The 21005-nt window shown below is 31.4% G+C and overlaps 1 long non-coding RNA gene across 1 annotated transcript; it reads right to left on the bottom strand.

Moving 5' to 3' along the window:
• Positions 1 to 6578: 6578 nt before the first annotated feature.
• LOC148282278 (uncharacterized) lies at positions 6579 to 8010 on the bottom strand. Its single transcript, XR_015822135.1, has 2 exons — positions 7929 to 8010; positions 6579 to 7672 (listed from the first exon to the last, which is right to left on the bottom strand). It is a non-coding gene; the product is annotated as an uncharacterized LOC148282278 (long non-coding RNA).
• Between the last annotated feature and the right edge of the window lie 12995 nt (positions 8011 to 21005).

The following is a 21005-nucleotide window of genomic DNA, read 5'->3' as shown; positions in this document are numbered from 1 at the left end:
TCAATATTCGTGAAATTCCTCGTAAATGATTCGGTTTGTATCACAATGCAAAATAAATCTAATGTTGTATCCTTCCCGCTTCACTACTTGACATTCCTTTGTGAAATCTTTGTTCATAAGAATTTTAAGCCATTTAGGATCGGATCGGCCTGAAATGGGAGAAGGGTTATGTTTACACTGCTACAATGTATTATCCTCTTAGAGCTGAAGATCTCTCCATAATATGCCAGTAAATATAGGAAAACAAATTCCTTTCTGGGAGATGGCTCACAAAGTGAAAGGCGACGGTTGGTCGGTTAAATAATAATTTCCTGCTCGCGTATAAACCGGTTTGAATATTTTAAGTTTACCTAAACAGGAGTAGTAAGGAAAACGTGAGTTAATTCAGCTTCTGTTTATATATTTTAGAAAACATAATTCACAATCCTTGTTTATGATGTATTTTGCTTATGTTTTAAAACGTTCATGTAAATTAGCTTTACGTGTTTAAAAAAATAGATTAGCTCTTTACGAAGAGAATTATATTTGCATCCAAGCATTTACAGGAGCATCGTCAAAGCTGTACATAACCGTGTTGGTAATAAAATTGGAATCAAGTTGTGGTATGGAATAAAATTTCAAGTCTCTTATTTGGAGTCAATGATACTACAACTGGACCACAAGTTGTTTTTTTAGTATTTTCATATGTATGGTTTATTTATAAACCAAAGATACAAAGAACAACGATACCAAAATTTCAGAAAAATCACATTCATGATATTTACCGGGAATCAAACACTGATTATCCATACAAAAGGCTAGCATACTAGCCATTTCCAAAACATAAAATACCATCGTCATTTCCCTATTTGTACCCGATGGTGCATAGTGTAATGAATTCATTCATATGCGTAGGTACAGTATGTCAATTAGCCCCGTTATTTGCCTCACACTTGCAATGTTGTCGGAACTGCTTTTTTCCGAGCTAAGGTTGAACAACCTAACAGGAAAAATTTCTTCTCTCTCAAAAATCCGTTGACAACGGAGTTCAAATTTCCGAAGTGATTTCCGAATCTTTAACGAAACGTAACCAACTCGAATCAGGAGATGTAAGCCCAAACAAACCCGTGGGGCGTCAAAACTTGACGTAAATCCTCGTTGTTTTATTTTTTGATCGCTCTACAATTGACAAAATTCTAACCTAAAACCTTGCCGAAAGTTCATTATAAGATGGTATTAAATATTCCACAAGAAATAATATTTGCATAAAAGTAATCACATGATGACTATTTCAGCTCAATATTCCGGACGTATTTTTTTTTTTTTTTTTTTTATTTACTTTTTTTGTTTTTTTACCATACACATAAGAAGTTAAACAGAATATTTAAAAATAAAGGATAATTACATAGCAATAAAATACATATTAATAGTAAAATTAGTATACAAAAAATCGCACAAAGGCATGGCCTGTTCGTGGGTATACAAGAAAATGTTAATGAATTTTTGCTTCTATAATAAATAGACCGTTATCATATTTTGGTGTAACATAAGAAAGAGAAAATAAAACATTCTGTAAAAAATGACATGTTTTTTTTTAATAATAATTAAAAAAGGAAATAAAAAATATTTCAAATAACGTAAAAATATTCATTTTTAATTATGGGCAAGAAAATATTATTGGTATTCAAAGGCAATCCCTTCAACTAATAATTACCCAACGTGGAAGAAGTCACCTACAGGATAAGAAAACATAACTTAATTCTAGGAATAAATTTAATTTTATGAAATCTGTATTAAAAAAGGAATTCATAAAATACCTACATCAGGAGGACATTTAGAAGATCTTAATTTGATTTTTTTTTGAAAGTTTTTTACTTCTTTGTTTGTTAAATTAAAATGATGAAGAACTTCAGCCCTACGGAAAATTGGATAAAAAAAATAATTTTAAATCCGGTTTGCTTACCGTTAACAAACCTATAGAAAGAACTGACATAAAAAAACCTCTGACGTCACATGCGGAGTTATTTCAGAAATGCAAAACTGAAAAAAATCAAAGCGCTGATAATACTATATATAAAAACAAAAAATAAAAATTTTCGCCTAGTTTAATAGTCTATAAAAAACAAGACACTGAACTCTCTCATTCAACAATTTTTTTGATTTAATATAGTTTATTTAAACGATTTTTTGGTGCAAATCTTCTATTTTATTTCTTTTCTCAAATAGATAGAAGTTTCCATCTTTATTTCACAAATTGATTACAATTATCATTTAAGTGTTACATTCACTTTTTTTATCGCTGTAGTATAGCTACGAACGTGTCTTTGCTATCAAACACTTTTACAAACGTTTCAAAGTATAAACAGCGAGGCCTGAAATTTACAGACAAATTTTATTTCAGGGTAACGTTAATGTCACTCGAGAAGGCCACGCAAACGCAAGGCGGCAGAAGTTCCAACTCTTCGCTAGAAAACATTGCAGCGCTTATTTTAATTTTCAACAGCCCGTGAGACCTGAGCCGCTTGCTCCAAGCCTGACATATTGAAAAGTGCCTTCAAACGAATAGAGGTCACGTGTGATGTTATTTAACATACAAAAAAATATTCATTTTTAAGATTCGACGCGACGCCGACGCCCACTCGGGCGTGGAAATATGCAAGTCAACGCCGACGGTCGTTTGTATATTGAAAAATATGTGTCAATGGTCATTCGCATGTGGGAATATACGAGTCGACGGTCGTTTACATGTTTTGATATTTCAATGCAGTGCTCTCTGCACCATTAAGTAAGAAAAGAGAAATGATATTGATGATTATATTGCTCAAATATGGAAAAAATATTTCGATGTAAAAAAATCGTTAAAAACAATACCTGTATGTAACTTATAAAATTTCATATGAGACATTCACTCAATATTATTAACCAATGTAGCCACTCCAATGACTCATAGGCACGTTTCGGTCTGTCAAATGCATTATTATTATTTCTCCACGCCTCATAGTGCATAGGGCGCTGAGTTAGTACACCAATCGCAGCATATCATCACATATTTTCTTATTCAGTGATTTATATTCTTATTCAATGATGTATATAACGGTAGTGGTTACACACATAAATAGATTTATTTACCCAAGCGTCAACCACAACCATAATACAAAATACTCTAATAGGGATCTGATACTAAGTGAAGGGGTCAATACTGTTCTGGCATCGAGACAACACTATAACGTAGGCAAAAAGGTCCATAACATTTTGCCAGAATCGTGGAAAGTCGGGAGTGTTGTCAAGTTGCGGAAGGTGTTGACCTCGCTCTTTCATGACATTGGTCGTAGGGAGTCAGAAAAGGTGATGCATGCCACGGATTGGAGATTCTTACTGGATGTCGAAAATAAAATATGAAAACAAAGAATAATTTTTAAAAATATATATACAGATGGCAACCATGAAGTTTCGCAAAATAAATAAATTGTCTATGTTTTATAAATTTATGTATGTGTATGCGCATGGGTGTATGTACGTGTGAGTGTATGTTCATGTGTATATATGTGTATGTATATATATATGTGTATATATGTGTATGTGTGTATGTATATGTATCAAAATGTGTATACGAGTAAGTTTATATTTTATTAGTCTGTGCTTTCTTTTAGTTTGTTTACTTTTATCATATATTAGAATGTAACTGCCTAGCATGGAACGGAGTATGTACCCTTGTTAGCTGGGCAAAGTGAACGTAAAATTGTATTTTTGATAAAAGGTGTAAATAAATAAATAAATAAATATTGATGACTTACGATGATTCTCGGACCTTGATTTAGTAACGTTAAGCTCGTAATTACATAAAAAAAGTTTGATAGATCTTTAAAAATCTTTGCCGATAAAAAAGTGTTAACACGAATTACTTCAAAATTTTTTCATTCTTAAATCGTGGATAAAATACTTGAACATTCTTTCATTTAGGGCTAGCGTCGCTCACAGCAGAAATTCCGTCGCCGATCTTCCGTCGCGGTAAATCAGCGACCAAACAAGCAGCTTCACTGCTTATACCGCGGCGGATTATCAGTCGACTACCAAACCTTACGCGCTTTATACTGTCGACGCGGACTGTCCGCCAATGGAGCGCATCCCATTAGAAAACATGCAATGCAGCGTTGTCGTTTAGACGCTGACGAATGATCCGCACGTGAAGAACGAAACAGACGCAAAAGGCAAAAAGTTCGCCCAGGTCCGCCGACGCGACGGAACAATCGATTATCCGCGTAGTGTACCCGATAACAGTAAATCAATGCAATCAAATGCTGCTCAAATGCAGCAAAAGTTCCGCAGCGGAAGATCGGCGACGGAATTTCTGCTGAGTGTGGCATTAGCCTAAGGATTATTTATATTTATTTGTTTGTTTAGTAAATAGTAAATATATAACTAGTAAAGAGCGTATTCCATTTTGATAATATCTTGTGATAAGATGTTGTATAGTTGTGGTATATTTACACAGTCAATAATTTGATGCCATTATCTCTGTTTTTGTTTTACTCCCCACCTAGTTAATACTCGGATGACTCGCAGTATTGATAATAAACATCCTATCTACACATCATGATCTGTTTAGAAACTCGGAACTTTACATTGAGAAAATAATTCAATGTTCTTCTTGAATGTCACTATAAATAAATCGATTGCTTCGTACAAAAGTCTTGACACAGTTTCATTTATTTGGACGCTCTCATGCTGTCCAAAACGCCAACAAAAAGTACTGACAACACTTTTTACTAAAACAAAAAAAGCACTTAATTGTTTTTATACCTAAATTGTATTGCATATTAAGAAAAAACCTTTTTCTCTACCATATCAGTTGTTTTTAATAGCATATTGGAAAATCAATAGTCAAATTATAAGAGATGAAATTTAAAAAAGCAAAAAAAAAATAGAAAATACGCTAACGCCTAAAACGCTTTCACCTGATAAAAAGACAATAAGAATTATATAAAGCAAATGCACGTAATAAAGATTTATTATCAATACGTTTTTTGTATATTTTTTTTTTTTGCATTTTATGTAATGTTATGTTTCAGTAACATAGACTTGTTCGAAAAATATTGACATATAAATCTTGTAAATAATCATTATTTTGGACGAAATAAAAAAACACATACACGAATAAGTAGAGTGACCTTCGAAACCTTAATTATATTTTTTCAAATAAGATACAAATTTAAATACATTTTCATTATAAAACATCGTAAAATTTTATAATTTTATAAAGGTTTTATTATATGCATTCAATCAAAACTAAAATTCATACTTTTGTTTTTACTTTATACTTAAATCATTTTAATTCAAACTTTTTTATTTTCACATGTATATAAAATCATAATTTACAACCCCTGCTTGAACTTGTTTATAAACATTTTGTTTAGTCTCCCACCAGTCTCACGATGCACAGTGTTTCGTTTCATACAAGCTAGAAACTAAAAATTCTGAATGTACTTTTAACTCACGTATGCGATTCATTTAATCCTAAAAAGAGGTTTTTTTATTAAATATGTAATAATAATTCGTTTTATAAAAAATATGTCACATTTTGTTATTTAATAAACGAAATAAATTTTCTGGAAATTGATATCTGCATCCAATAATGTATTTAAGGGTCATAAATAATTGAAATTATTACTTTAATTCTATTGACTGATAAATCGGTCAACCTATAAAATAAATCATTGAAAATTAAATTAGATACTTAGGCATAAAATAAAGATTTCACCCGAGAGAACTAATCTGCCTTCACTTGTTTTGTCAGAATAACCATTTTACAGCTGATTTTATTATGTTAAACATGAAAACTCAAAGGGTTTAAATAAACTTAAAAGTTTGACATTGTAAGGAACACAGAAGTGAGGCAACGGACACAGTAACCCTTGGTATCTACTGTCATCCAAGGCGTTTTGGCTGGCAAGGCCATGTACTACGTATGCCTTCCGAGAGACTTAACCATGCTTGCCTATGTTACAAGGTATCAGGTTCTCGGCGTCCTGGGCTGGTATTCCAAACGAAATTATAGCGCGCTATAATGCATATTTAGTACGTATAAACGCGCTATACCGCGCTATAATTTTGTTTGGAATACCAGCCCTGGTCGTCCACTGTTGACAATTTGTGGGCAGTTTGCGTCAGAGTTGCGGTACGTGGACTTAACTTGGGAGGATGTACGGGAGGTCGATCGCTTGGCCGGAGGCAGATTATGGAATCCATATGCTCCACATAGGGAGCGGATATGGTATGATGATGATAAAACTTAAAGGTCTTTAAATAAAACATTTGTTATAAGTGATTTTCAAATAGATTTATTTTGAGAAATATAAAAAGAGCATGTAATGTAGATGAGCCAAAGGAATAAAATTCTTGTCAAGAAGCTCTATTGATACTAATAGAGTTCATTTCACTGGGTTTGGCGCCACAAATATAACAGGACATGGTTGACTTATTTTTAGCCAAAACGTTGCAAATTTTACCATCTACCATTGTTAAAAGCATTTTAAATTTTATGGACAATACTACACCTCCAATATTAACATTAAAATTTTCAAGTTTTTCAATTGCATCTTGAAGTTTTTTGATTTCAGACTTAGTAAAAATATCAGTTTCTTTGGCGAAAATAAATTTAATAGGACGACAATAAGAGGTTGAGGAAGGGCTTAAATTTTGCCAAATTACTATATTAGGGTCATCATTAAGCCTTAGTTGTATTGGAACGAATGACATAATAAATAAAAATTAATCTATTGCATGCTCTGTGTGAAATTTCTGTTTATAATTACTATGTCCCGAGCTTCCATCTCCACCGCACTTGCATATAAGAGTCAGTACAGAACCTGAAGGAACTCTTTCTTTTAAGACTTCTGATTCTACATTTAGCAATCGTTCCACCGTATGATTTAAAATCGCTTGTAGCTGGATTTCTGCACTAGTTTCCGTTATTTTGACAAATTCCTCGCTCAGGCAACATGCTTCTTTTGCTTTTCTTAAACTATAAAATGCCGGATATATGTTGGGCCGGTTTTTATGGCATTTTTACGCATAACTTTGTAGGAATGCGAAGATAATTTACAGTCAACGTATGAACTTAGCGCTTCCTCAATTGTCAATGCCCGCTGTTTGTTTACTTGTTGATGTTCCCTACGTATTTTTGCTACTTCATTGGGAGTAGCTTTCAAAATTTTCTTTAGGAGATCGGCAACTGTGCGTTTTTCTGATGCTCGAATAAATACCTGCGTGGCAAACGAAAGTTCTTCAGATGTCTTCGTACTCACTAAATTACGCACTTTTGTCCTTTTGCACTGATCACTGCATACCCCAAAATCCTTTGCGGGCCTTCCAGTAGACGTAGATGGTTCATTCATGTCTACTGAAGGACTTTGTCGAAAGTTTTCACATATCAAAATATTTTCACTACCGTCGAGCCACTCAATTTTTTTTTTAACAAATCTATCTAATTTACAGCCAGATTTGGTCCATTTTCTGCTTATATTTAAACAAATAAGCTTAATTTGATTTTTTAACAGTTTTTCACCACTTGCACCAAGTTCACCGACTTCAAATTTACTAACAATATTATTTAACATTCCTTGAAGCCTTTCTTTCTTCGTCAAACTCTTCCACATCACGTACAATTCTTGCCTGGAAATCTCGTATCTGGTACCTGTAAAATAACAAAATAAGATAGATGCAACTTCGTGCGGTAAAATATCGAAACTGTAATAAATTAACAATAAATTGGTCTATTGAAAAATAAAAATAATTTTTTGCTACTTTGATATACTCTCCGAGATAAATTCTCGAGAAGTTAGAAATTGATATTTTTTTAACTACTGAAAAATACATAAGTTAAATTATTGTTTTTTTAAATACCTAAATGAAATACATTAAAATAATAGAAAAAAAACTATACAACATACCTTCCTAAATAGCTTCCATTTTTTTTAAAATCGAAATAAAAAACTTTAAACTTGATAAACAACCTTTACACGTCGGACGCCAAAATGCAAATAAATGTAATTAGGCTTTCAAAAACCAATTATCCGACTTTCATATTCTGGTATGAATCACCCCAAGCATTAATCACCCCAATTAGGCTTACAATCGTCACACTAACTATCTGGTAATGCCCCCATGACGTCATCGTTTAAGAATTCAAAAGTGACTTTTTATCTTGTAGCTTGTATGGGTCAAAACACTGTGCGATGTCAGTCACGACGAAACCCGGTCACCGGTAAAAATTTATAAATAAAAGTGGAATAAAACTATATTCGTATTTTTATTATTATAAAAAGAAATGTCAGTAGAAAAAGTCAATCTATTAAATAAGAAACAGTTTTATTATTATGACTGCAATGGTGCCTGCCTGCCACGTGGTGTAATGGTCAGCGCGTTTGTCTACCGTGCAAGAGGTCTCGGGTTCGATTCCCGACACGGTTGATGAAATATTTATCTAAAAGGGTGTTTTTACACTAAAAATATTTCATAGTCCTTGGACTGGTACTTAAAGCGTGAGACTGATAATCTTACCTTCATTTTACAAAAATGATCAAGATACGCTGCGATTAGTGTGCACTATTACGTTAACACGTTTTCAAATAAATAAATGGGTTTGTATTTTTTTTTTAAAGAAATATTTGCGCTCTTATGATTAACTCAAAAATTTCATTTTGAAGGCCATTTTCAACGAGTTGTAAATAACTCAGTATTATAAAATTTCATTTTGAAGGCCATTTTAAACGAGCAGTAAATAACTCAGTATTTTAAAATGGGAATCAAGTTGGGGTAGAGTGAGATTTTCACGGTCACTATCAATTAAATGCATCTTTTTTTGGTAATTCCGTGTAAGTTGGGTTCTTTTTGACGTTCCGGCTACCATTGCAGGAGCTGTCTTCTTCAGGAGGCAATTGAAATACGCAGACTCCCAAATAACATAAATAAAGACGACGGGCATGAATTAAACTCATCGTGGTTCCCGGCACTACATACTACAAAAATGACATTCAATCTGCCTACTGTCGACTACAACGCGGCACAATTTACAAATGCACAAACACATATTTTTTTTACGTAATACCTAGTTTATCCTGAAGATGGCTCCTACAATGGTAGCCGAAATGTCGGAACGAATCCCACCTACACGAGATCACCGAAAAAAGACGTTACATACTGATAACAGTGCCCGTAAAAATCTATGCACCTTTTTAATGGGCATGTAATAAAAAATAACTTAAGATTTGCGTAACGGGTAGGGATTTGCTTAACATTGAACGATTTATCAACCTTTTTTATGGAATATATCCGTCCGCAAGAGACACCTACTTTGTTATATCCTGTATCCTGTGACGTGTATCGCGCTGTATCCTTATCCGCAATTTGAAAAGAGTTATCCTAAGCCCGTAACAGAACATACGCATTCACCCTTCATTCTTTCCCTTCTTGTCGCCTTACACGACACACATACTTTCTATTTCTCTCTATAGCCGGAGAAAGATTTTTCTGTGAACTTTTCCAAACCTATTTGCAAGCAAATATCCGATTGAAAATCTTTCAGCGACAGAGACGTGCTTTTTTAGTCAGATAATATATTCGTTTTCGTATCCAAACTGAACTGTTTAACTTACTTTTGTGATGGAAAAATATTTATGTCCCATTTCGAACGTTTGATGTGTAAGTGGATCGTCCTGTGATTCGATTAAAAAAATCGAGTGAAGTGTTATTTACTTGTTGATCAAGGGAACGTTATTTTTTAATCATTTTTATAGATGCAAAAATTTATTGCTTCAGTAAGGGTGGATAATATTTTCAAAGTACTACAATATTACTGTTTGGGTAAAAATTCTTAAAACGTTAATTTATTTTCATTTTTATTAATTATACTTTATTTTTGTCGTCCCGTAATTTTTTTGTCAAAACACAAAAAAGAATATTTCTGAAGGAATCACCTACAGATACTTTCATCGTATAAATTAAGTCATTTGCTTTGAGTTTGTCAGGTTATTTTTTACCTATGCCTGCAGCTCTTTGAACCTTAAATCGGAATACTAAGACTCTCAAGTCAGCAGCTCAAATAGGAAGTATTTCTAAAGGCGCCTACATTCTCTTTATGATACTCTTGAGTGGGAACGTATCCACTGAACATTTCACGTAAGATAAGATTTTCAATTAGAGTCGCGTAAGCAGCATACATAATTTGGGGTGTGTTTTGGTACCCTTGGTTTTCATTTGTTAAAAACATCATATTTAAAAAACGTGTTTCATGATAAGTTGGAAATTCAATGTTTTTTTGCTTACCAAATGCTGGGCTTCATTTTAAGAATTTCCAAACCTTTTAAAAAACCAAACACATTGAAAACTTTATACAACATTTGTGTATGCAGCAATTTGGAGTTTGCTTCCGTTGTGTAGAGCCCCAATACATAACAAACATAGAAAGAAAGAAGGAGAAAATGTTCAATGAAAATTTTTTAAATACCTAGATTATAAAAATAATAAAACGCTTTGCACTAACAGTCAATCTACTTAACAAAATTGATTTTTTACTCTTGAAAATATACGCATTATATCTGAATTATGCTATTTATAAAAATTATCAAATAATAAACTAGTCTCTTTTAACCTACTCTCCAAAATTAATATATATGTCCCCTTTTGCGTGACAAGAAATAAGTATTTATTCCATCTGCCAATACGTAGCACTAACTATGCACAACACTCTTTCCTCTATCGGTATTGCTCTAACTTTAATGCTTTTTTTCATCTATATATATATTTAACACGCCCCTTGTTGTACCACAATTCAATATGTATACTTTTTATTTAGAAACTGCGCTGGTCTGTCTTTAAATTGTATATTTTTAATGTTATTATATCATTGTCGACTGTTGGTTTCTGTAAAATAAATAAATAAATAAATATCCGTATTATAGTATCGAAAATACGACTGTTTGTTTTTCCGTCAGAAGAAATCCTTCGAACCGGTAAGTCGTAACGACGTGAAATTTGTCATTTTTTTCTAGATTCAATTTCAAGGTCAACCGTGATATTTTCAGGTCATTTTTTTCGGTTTTTTTTTTTAAGATTAAATTTCAACTTTCGAAACTTGTAATTTAAAATCATTATTTAAAATGCCATCTCTAGATTAACCGTGCTGCTTTCATTTTTTTTTTTTTAGTTTATTCATATAAAAACAAAGATAAAGACAATATTACAACTAAATATTTGTTTAATATAAATTTAATACTTATATCAACATTAACGTTTCCCATTACGTAAATAAAAAAAAACAATTCTTGTGTATATAACGGGAAGTGATGTCTTACAATTATTTATTTATTTTGTTTTTAATTAGTAAATAAATGTATTAGTAAATTTATTTTTTTAATCTCAGCGTTCTTTGTGCAACGTGAATTAAGACACAATATACAACATTTAATGTTGACGTCAATATGTTTTATTTTTAAGTTTTTTTTTTCTCGAGCTTCTTCGGTATAAGATAAAAAATCAGTTGAAATATCATGTTTTTATGGTCAAATAAATAAGTGGAAGTGTACCCAGTATTTTTTTAATTAAAAACTTTTATGTAAATATAAGTTATTACATCATTACAATAAAATTCCATCAAGAATTGTCATTAAATAATTTAAATGACAAAAATTTGTTTTCTTATCGATTTCGAGCAAAGTCTTATCCGGATAATAAGCTAGAAAACATTATATGTATAATGTTAATCTACTCAAAATAATTATTTTAAAAAACAGTTTTGTGAAACAAAATATTTTAATTTTTAGCAGTAAAATGGATGAAATAATATAACTGCTATTTTATAAAATGAATAAAATGTTAGGGCGCACAAAACTATCTCAACACTGGAATAGGGATTACTTATAAACCTGGTATAAAGTTACGCCAAGGTAAAGTGGTAAAACAAGAATGGAAATACTATCCCTATTCTACCACTATAAAAAGGATGGTATTTTCATCCTTATTCTATCCTAGGCGTAACTTTATACCAGGTTTATAAGAAAGGCCCATTAACTATGTATATTTTTTAAATTACAAATCTAACTGTATCGACAAAAAGTAGAGCATTTGGAGGTTTAAAATTTTCGGCGCATGACGGTATAGTATTAAGCTGTTTATTACTGTCTTACTGTAAAAAGTCTTTGATTCCTGGAATATTTATTATTCCTCAAAATAATAACATTAAGTCGTTTACAACCAATAAATATCATTGTGCTGGGTTTCGTTCTCTTAGAAGTGTTCCAGACTCACGAATTAGAAGTTCGGGGTTCAAACTCCGCTCAATCACAACTTGAATCCTATTTTCCATCGGTGATTCATTTAAAATTGCATCATAAGTACGCAAATATTTATCCAAAGTGTTTAAAGAGTCCCAGAAAATATCTAGGAAGTCGGAAACAACTGCATAATTATAAAATATTGCGTGCATTGAATTTTATCTATTTAATTATTCAAAATTACACCCGTTTAAATATTAATTAAATTATTAAGGATTTTTAGGCTGGGCCTGTGCTAAGCCGCAATAATCAACAAAAAAAACACATAGTAAAATTAATGAAATAAAATTATAATGACATTTGATGAAATAAAATAACAATCCAGAAATACAAGGTATAAATAATGAATAATAAAATTCCAAAGAAGAGCATGCAAAAAAAATAATTAGATGCAAACTTAAAAATATAAATTATACAAATTTAGATTCATACATAATCAAATAAACAAACTAATAGTATCATTGAAATCAAAAAATCAAATGAAACTTATGTTACTAGTACGTAAAATTTATTACCATGTAAATAAGTAAATAAGAAATTTGGGATGAGGCTTTACAGGGAAATTCTTTATTTTCCTTAAGGTTGTTAGACAATAAAAAAAATACTTACAAAAATAGCCAGAATGTTTTTCAATTCTAATGATTGATCTTAAAGACCTTGCTATTTAAATGAACAACCCTAGTCGGAATATTTCATTTACTTTAAAGGGGCGATGTTCGGTCCTCACAAGGTTTCACGAAAATCCGCATATGCCTCTACTTCGTATTTACATGGAAATGGAAGCTGAATTCAGATTTATCTTACAAAATGGAAGACCTACTCAGGAATACGTAATAATGTTTCAGCTGATAACGCATCATTTTACAACCGACTAAGAATATCTTACTTGGCGAATCTTTCACGTCATACTTGTATTTAGTTATTTAGCTTTGTAGTTGAATAAATATACCAATAGCTCGTTCTAGCAATTTAACTATAAATTTTAGAAATAATCTTAAGGATCTGTGATATTTCTCTTATTTTATTATTTACAAATAATTTGGGTTATAGTTTAAAGTTAACGGTTTGATTCAATTAAAATCTTTTGACATTTTCTCATTTTATTAGAACAAAGAAAAAAAACCTTTTTGAAAAGGGGATATGGATGGTATTAACAGGGTTTCTGACCTAGCATTGGCTGGTTTAAGTAGCCATTTTACATACTGTGTAACATTTACCACTCTGCCTTTGTTTAAACATCCACATTTTCTTAATTCTTCCATCTGTTGACCTTTATTCAGTAAAAGAGCTGAAACCTTTATTGATGTGGGTGAAATTCATCTTGCTGAATTTGTTGGTTGCTCGATACCTTTGACCTCGGGACTGTAAACAAGGCCTGCCCTCTCGCGATACGCGTGTTCGAAGAAAACAGGGAACGTTTGATTTTATGTAAACTAATTGACGTTATGGTTTTGAGTGTCAATCCTGGAATTGGTGAAAAGAGTAAGGACTTACGATTTCCTCCCTTTGGCACTGGTCCAGAAAGACACCGTTATCGTTTGCTCTGGTCACTTTGCACGTTTTCTTGTATGTTGGTGATTCGAAATCACTGTCACGCTCGCGGTACGGTTTTCGTTGTTTGTCACGCGTTGTTTCTTGACTCGCCGTCAGGGAGGAGTAGGTACATTGGGATTCAAAACAAGGACCACCGGAATCAAAGGAAGGAATGGCTTGACACTTGAATAAAAGAAGATGAATCCGAAACAGAATTATTTCAAAAACACTTTACAATTCTATTACTTCTTATTGTACCGGTTAGTTGAAACAGCAATGTTTTGAGTATGTCCAAATGTTTGCAGACATGCTGAATTTCAAAATCTAAATAACTCCCTGGATAGGAAATCCAGCCTATCTGCAAACATTTGGGCATACTCAAAGCATTGTTGTTTAGCACATGTTAGAATTCCGTTTTTTTTTCATCATAAATGTTTTTTTACTGCGTTAATTATGTGTTTGTCGACAGTTATAACAACTAGGGAGTGAAACCTAGCTGGTCTACAAATATTTGGACATACTTAAACCTTGGCTGATAAAAAATGCATGATTCCAGATGATAGTCACTAGAATACAACACAAAAGACGATTTTAATATTTTTTTCTGATTTACTTATTACTTTGGTTTCTAAATTCAATAAATTTAATACAATAAACAACTAGCAGCATTGGTAAAAGAAAATTATAAAACATCAACTTAATAAAACTGTATGAAATTTAATTTTAAACGTTTACATTTTTTATTTCATCAATCAAAACAAAAAAAACTTTTCATATGAATATTAAAAAAACAGTTCATTAAAAGAAAAATTACAAAATTAAGAAACAGTAAATTAAGAAAAATCTGTTTTTTTTCTTTCTTTATAGGCGTTTTTTAGCATTCCATCAATTAAAGGGTGGTCGGTCTGTTAACGTTGAATATACAATCCTAATATTAATTATGGCAGTCGTAATTATGCTTTGAAGAGATCAATTTCAAGCTCGATTTCAAATTCCGGTAAAGTTATAACAGGAACCCATTTCGATAGTCCTGTACAAACCATTTTCATCAAAAGGATAATGAAACGTCATAAGCATTAAGATTACAATTACTTCCTTTTTGTTTTAAGATTATTGTAGAACAAAAGCTTTGGGTTCTTTAGACAATTTCAAGAAATACAAACAAAAGAAAAGGCAGAAGACGATTCTTATTGTGCTTTGTAAATTATTATACTTTCGGTAAGAAAATCTTTAAATACCGAGAATTCATATTTTTGTATAAATCTGTGTTGTGAGATGTCTTTCGCTTTTTTCAAATTTAATGACTCAAAAAAGTCATTAAATCTTCGGGCATTTTAGAAGATTGTTTTTTTTTACGTAGATCATAGCATTCATAGGGTTTATTAATATATTTATTTTTACAGAAACAAACAGTCAACAATGATAAATTTACATAAAAAAATACGGCTTAAAAACAGACCAGCGACGTTTCGGAATAAAATTTATACATACGAGTATTAAATTGTGGTAAACAAAAGGGTATGTTTGTGTGTATTTGTATAAAAGTAAATGTTGAGGTGTGTTTGTGTGTATTTGTGCGGGAGTAAGGGTGTGTTCAGGTGTGTATAAGCGTGAGCATCATTAAAGAGCAAGTAGGACCGTATCGCAGCCAGAAAGAATGAGTCTCAATTCGTTTTTAAATAAATTAAGCGGCATATTAAATATATCAATAGAAAAAAAACTAATAAAAATACATATTTCAATAAGTTCTAATCGTATCTCGCAATGTTAGGCATTAAACTGTTAGGCTCTTTGTAACTTTTTAAATTTATACTGACGTCTTAAGCAAGTGGGCAGTTATTTGCAAGAGTCATATATTATTTTGAGATATGGTATTTTTAACTATTTATCAACTTTATGCAAATTAAAAGAACCGTAAGTAAAAATGAAGTATTTCAATTGTTTCCAAAGCTTAAAACTTATGTGTGTCATATTAACATTGAATTCTTGCTTATAAATCTCTAGATATTGTGTTATTGCTTAAAAAACTCAAAAAATTAAAAAACATTGTTTCGTTTTTCGCACTGAAATATTGTTTTACTGCTTAATGCTAATATATGAAATGGTTCGAAATTTTTTGTAGAACTTAACCTCATATTTGACTTATTTAGTGATTTTTCACAAAAAACTGCTTTTTGCATAATGACGGCAGTATACTAATAAAATTATTTTTATGCAATACCCGAAGTGTTGACTAATATTATGGTTTTTACTCAACATTTTACTACCATCACATATTTTATTGTGTTATATATTTACATTAACGCGATTGTACTAAAGTCGCTCTTTTGTCTAGCCTCCGTAACCTAAAACGAAGAAGACATGTGTAAGAAACAGATTGAAAATAGAAATACCCAATGTTATAGTCAACTATATTCTGCAAATTTTTTTCTGTTTCTATTCTGTTTCGATTTATTTCCTATTTTATTTCGATAAATCTGCGAGCACCGATTGTTTGAATAAATTTATTGTCCTGTAATTGGATTTTTTCATCATATCACTATTTTTCAAGAGGGAAATATCACGTACTTCGAATACCAATTGAAATAAAATAAAATAGCTATTTAAATAGAATTGTTTGCTTCAAATACATAAAGATAAAATAAATAGTAGTATTTCTATGTCACAAAATGTAAATACGCGACCTAGAACAGGTGGTAATATCTTAATTCCTAAATTAAAAACAACTACTGCACAACCTCATTATACTTACAGAGGAATATTTTTCTTTAATGAAATGAACAAAGATAATAAAAAGTACAGTCAGGAATACAGTATATTTAAGAAAGAAGTGAAAAATTACATCTCCAATTCTTCTTTATGTAGTACTGATTGAAAACATCGTTTATATCTTTTTTGTAATTTATTTATGCTATCCAAATTTTTAAAATTAAAATAAAATAAACTATTGTAAGACGTCATTCTCCATTATGTACCCAAGAATTGTTTATTTCTTTTACGTAATGGGAAACGTTAATGTAAATATATGTATTTGGTTCATGTAATTTTTTTTATTTAGTTGTGATATTGTATTTTTATTTGTTATTAATAAAAAAAAACATTTAAAAAATGTATGGATTTAGAATAATTACTTGTATTCTCAAAATCAATGTGGATATTGTGGAGAAATGTTTTCATACTGAAATGTAAAAAAGAAATTCAATAAAAATACGTGAAAAAAGTGTTTGGCCTTGATTGTTGTGACGTCAAGATTTGTGACAATGTTCTAAACAAAATGCAATGGCTAGAAGCAAATAAACGTGAATCGTGATGTATTAGGACCATGGCCGAACGAATAGCCGTTTTTGTGGGAATTCAAAATTACAAATTTAAAAATATCTTTTATGCTACTGATAATTAGCAAAAAAAAACTTTTTTACTGGATAGTATTTTATAGACCTTTATTACTTTAAAAATGTAAAGAAAAGAACGTGATATTTCTCTATTATGGATAAATGGACATCTTTCTTTGAAATGATCCGCCAATGGCACATTAAAGGCGGTAAAAGGGATTTTTTTACAAGAAAAAAAACGAAAATAATACCATCGTTTGTGATTTGTATTTATTATTTTGAAAAGTATCATCTAACTGTACATTTATTTCAATCAAATTCAAGTTATTACGCGTATTAAATTATTCCAAAAATTCACTCATATATTGAATGTTTTTTCGCAATTACTTTAATTAATTGTTTTTCTAAAGTAGGTAGTGCGCTGGTGGTAAAATACATCGCTGATTAAAAACGTTTGAAGTAATGGTCTAAGTAGACCGCGGAAGCTAACGATGTTGTTGAAAAATATTTATTTTTACTGGATCTTTGTGAAGGGTGCTTATAGCTCGGCGCTTAGTGGCTGGATTACTGAACCCACCCCTCCCGCCACCACTCGTTGGTGCTTCTCTTTTGGAGAACCCGCATAAAAATCGCCGGGAAATAAACAGAAAAACACAGTTTTTTTTAGAAAACCAGGTTAATCATTGCGACAAACATATACATACACATGTTTTTTTAACCTTTAGCACTACATATTTGTACACGATTATTTTTTCATATTACAGCGCAGAAAACAATATTTAATTATTTAAATCTCACTGGAAATTAAACTAGCTATCTTCGCGCTTGAAACAAGTTTCAAGGTTTTTTAATCAAATTTTTATTATTTTTTTCAACTCCATCAATGAATTGAACGTAGTTATGCAGAAAACAGCCAGCCATAGAAAAGTGAAACTGAGATAATAGCACTTTTGTGATAAGTGTGAATAATTAAATCTACACAACAGATGGAATGTTTTTGACTTTAACAAATGATAAACAATGAATTTACTAGTTTTTTTATATTACAAACAAAAATCTAATTATGTATTCGACCAGTTTAAATGACTTTTAAAGTACCATAAGATTTTTCTACTGCTGTGGGTGTTTTCTGCTAGTATGCCGTTTTTGTGATCGACACCATTTTTAGAAGATGATTAATACAGTTTTTTGTATGAAAGTGGTTTGGCTGTTTTTAGCAGAACATAGAATTGACCTTACTGCACCCGGTAACAACCATATCACATTTTTTCAAAATTGTGGACTGGCTGCTTTCTGCATAACTACGTTCAATTTTTATGTAATAACTGATACATTAGACGACTATATTTCTTTTTTCCTACAAAACTACTTTGTACGGTTTTTTTTCCTTTTTTTTTCAAAACAGAGTCCTGTAATTCCCAAATAGGACTTGAGAAGTGGAAACAATCGAGGTTTCTCAAGTAAGAGGGACTAGAACTCAAAATAAACAGTTTTAATTTATATTTGAAGTACTGACTTTGTAATTATTCATTATATAATTTAAATGAAAATAATTAAAACTTTTTTCGAACCACTTAACTTATTTAGTGGTTAGAAACCAAGTGTTTTTATTAAGTGTTCAATAACTTGCCTGAAAATTTCAGGGAAGCTTAAAACGTCCCTTCGTTTAATAAAGAATGCGTACATTACATGGAAATATTTATATGAAGATTAAAAATATTGTATATGTGTAAGACTGCCTATTAAAATGTATATTTTTTACAACTAAATAAACATATAATACAATTATTTTATTATATCTTACAATCGGTTTTGCGCATCGATAAACTAGAAGTTATATCTAAACTTAACATAATGCAACAAAGATGAAGATATTTTTAGAGAAAAGAATACAGAATATGAATAATTTTTTTTTGGGTGATCCCGTGTGTGTTGGATTTGTTCCGACGTTTCGGCTACCAATGCAGGAGCCATCTTCAGGGTAAACTGAGTCAGACTCAGTTTACTCTGAAGACTGACCCAGACTTTGACTCAGTTTACCCTGAAGATGGCTCCTGCAATGGTAACCGAAACGTCGTAACAAATCCAACACATACGGTATCACCCAAAAAAGAAACATATTGATAACAGTTACCGTGAAAACCGTCGCACCTATTTTGGAAAAAAGAAGTCTAGGCATCCACTGAGCTTATGACCTGTGTTGGCTAGTTTAAGTGGCCTCTTTACACACTGTATTACATTCACTATTCTGCCTATATTTGAACAACTACATATTTTTTCGATTCGTCCATCTTTTGACGTTTGTAAAGTTAAAGGCTGAAACCTTTATTATTGCGGGTGAGATTCATATGATTGAATTATTTCACCTACATACCAGGCAACGCCTGAAAATATTTTTTAATTTATATACGTCTTCGTGGTCTTAGAATATTTGTATATACCTACCTACCGACTTTTTGATCGACCGATGTCTACTGGTTTCGAGACGTGCTCGTCTCTTCATCAGAACGCTCACTACACCAACATGCAAATACAAAAATACAATTTGACCTTTACAATTGTATGCATAATATTTATGTATTTTTTTCTTGTAAATACTATGTATACCACGGTAAAAATGTATTTTAGTATTTGCATGTTGGTGTAGTCAGTGTCCTGACGAAGAAACGGGCACGCCTTAAAACCGATAGGCAACAGAAGTTGGTAAGTGGTTAAATACTTAAACTTACTAACATTAATAAGAAACTATTATTTAAATACTAATATTACGTTAAAAAAGCATTTTTTGTTTGGTGCCTCTAAATCGGCTAATAGAAACAGTGCACTGGAATATTCCTGTGGCCTTCCCTGTATATACATAGTTCCAGGGTCGGATGGAGGATCAGCGAATATAACTTCCCCACTTTTCAAATATTTACGGCAGGGTAAAGGGGGTATAACGGAAAACTTTATTTGAAGTAAAATAAAAAAAGCGTTTTTTTTTTTTAAATCTGTTTTTTATCATCCTTACAGCGTTATTGTTGAGCAAGATGATGGTAAGCAAACATATCGAGGATTTTTGTATGTATTTCACTAGACTAAAAAAATTAAATATTTCAATTAATGGCCACAAAAAGTGCCTTTTCAAAACTCATGTGTCGACAAAAACAGATTACTCGCAAACGGTTTGTTTGCCGCATGTATAGACGGGCCACATGGCGACGATATCTACCTACTGTCTACAAAAGCTTCTCTTCGGACATCTATCTCCCTTTGTTAACCATGGAGTTGAAACAGTGTTTGATTTATTTAGTTTTTTATTGCTTACTTCTTGGTATGAACACTTGACCAATTTACTACTATACTCTATTTTTTATAAATTTATTGATATTGTTTTAACTTTGCTGGAATTCCTCTCATCCATGCGCTTTGTAGCTGCACGATGATTGGTTATCTAGCTTTAATATATCAACTTTAAAATACCTTAATTTTGTAAACGGGGTCTAGAATTCCAATCGTCTATGCGCTTAGTAGCAGCAAGGCGTGTTGTAATCTTATTCCTTTTTACTATTCATATTATTATTATTTTGTAAATCACTAAATTTATTTGTCAATTTTTAAAATGTGTAAATGGGGGCTAAATTTCTAACTGTCTATGCGCTCTGTAGCTGCAAGACGTCCTGTAATTTAGCTCCTATCTATTATAATTTTTTATTGATCTTAATTGAAAACGAGGAACTAGAATCCCAACCGTCCATGCGCTCTGTAGCTGCAAGACGTACTGGGATATTTATTAATTGTACAGCGCCCTTGAGGTGATTTTCACAAAAATGGCGCTTTATAAATTATCCAA

This window comes from Micrasema longulum, unplaced genomic scaffold (assembly GCF_059751315.1).
Source record: "Micrasema longulum isolate JH-2025_06_02 unplaced genomic scaffold, ASM5975131v1 h1tg000345l, whole genome shotgun sequence".
NCBI lineage: Eukaryota > Metazoa > Arthropoda > Insecta > Trichoptera > Brachycentridae > Micrasema > Micrasema longulum.
This window is presented reverse-complemented; position numbering and strand designations above follow the sequence as displayed.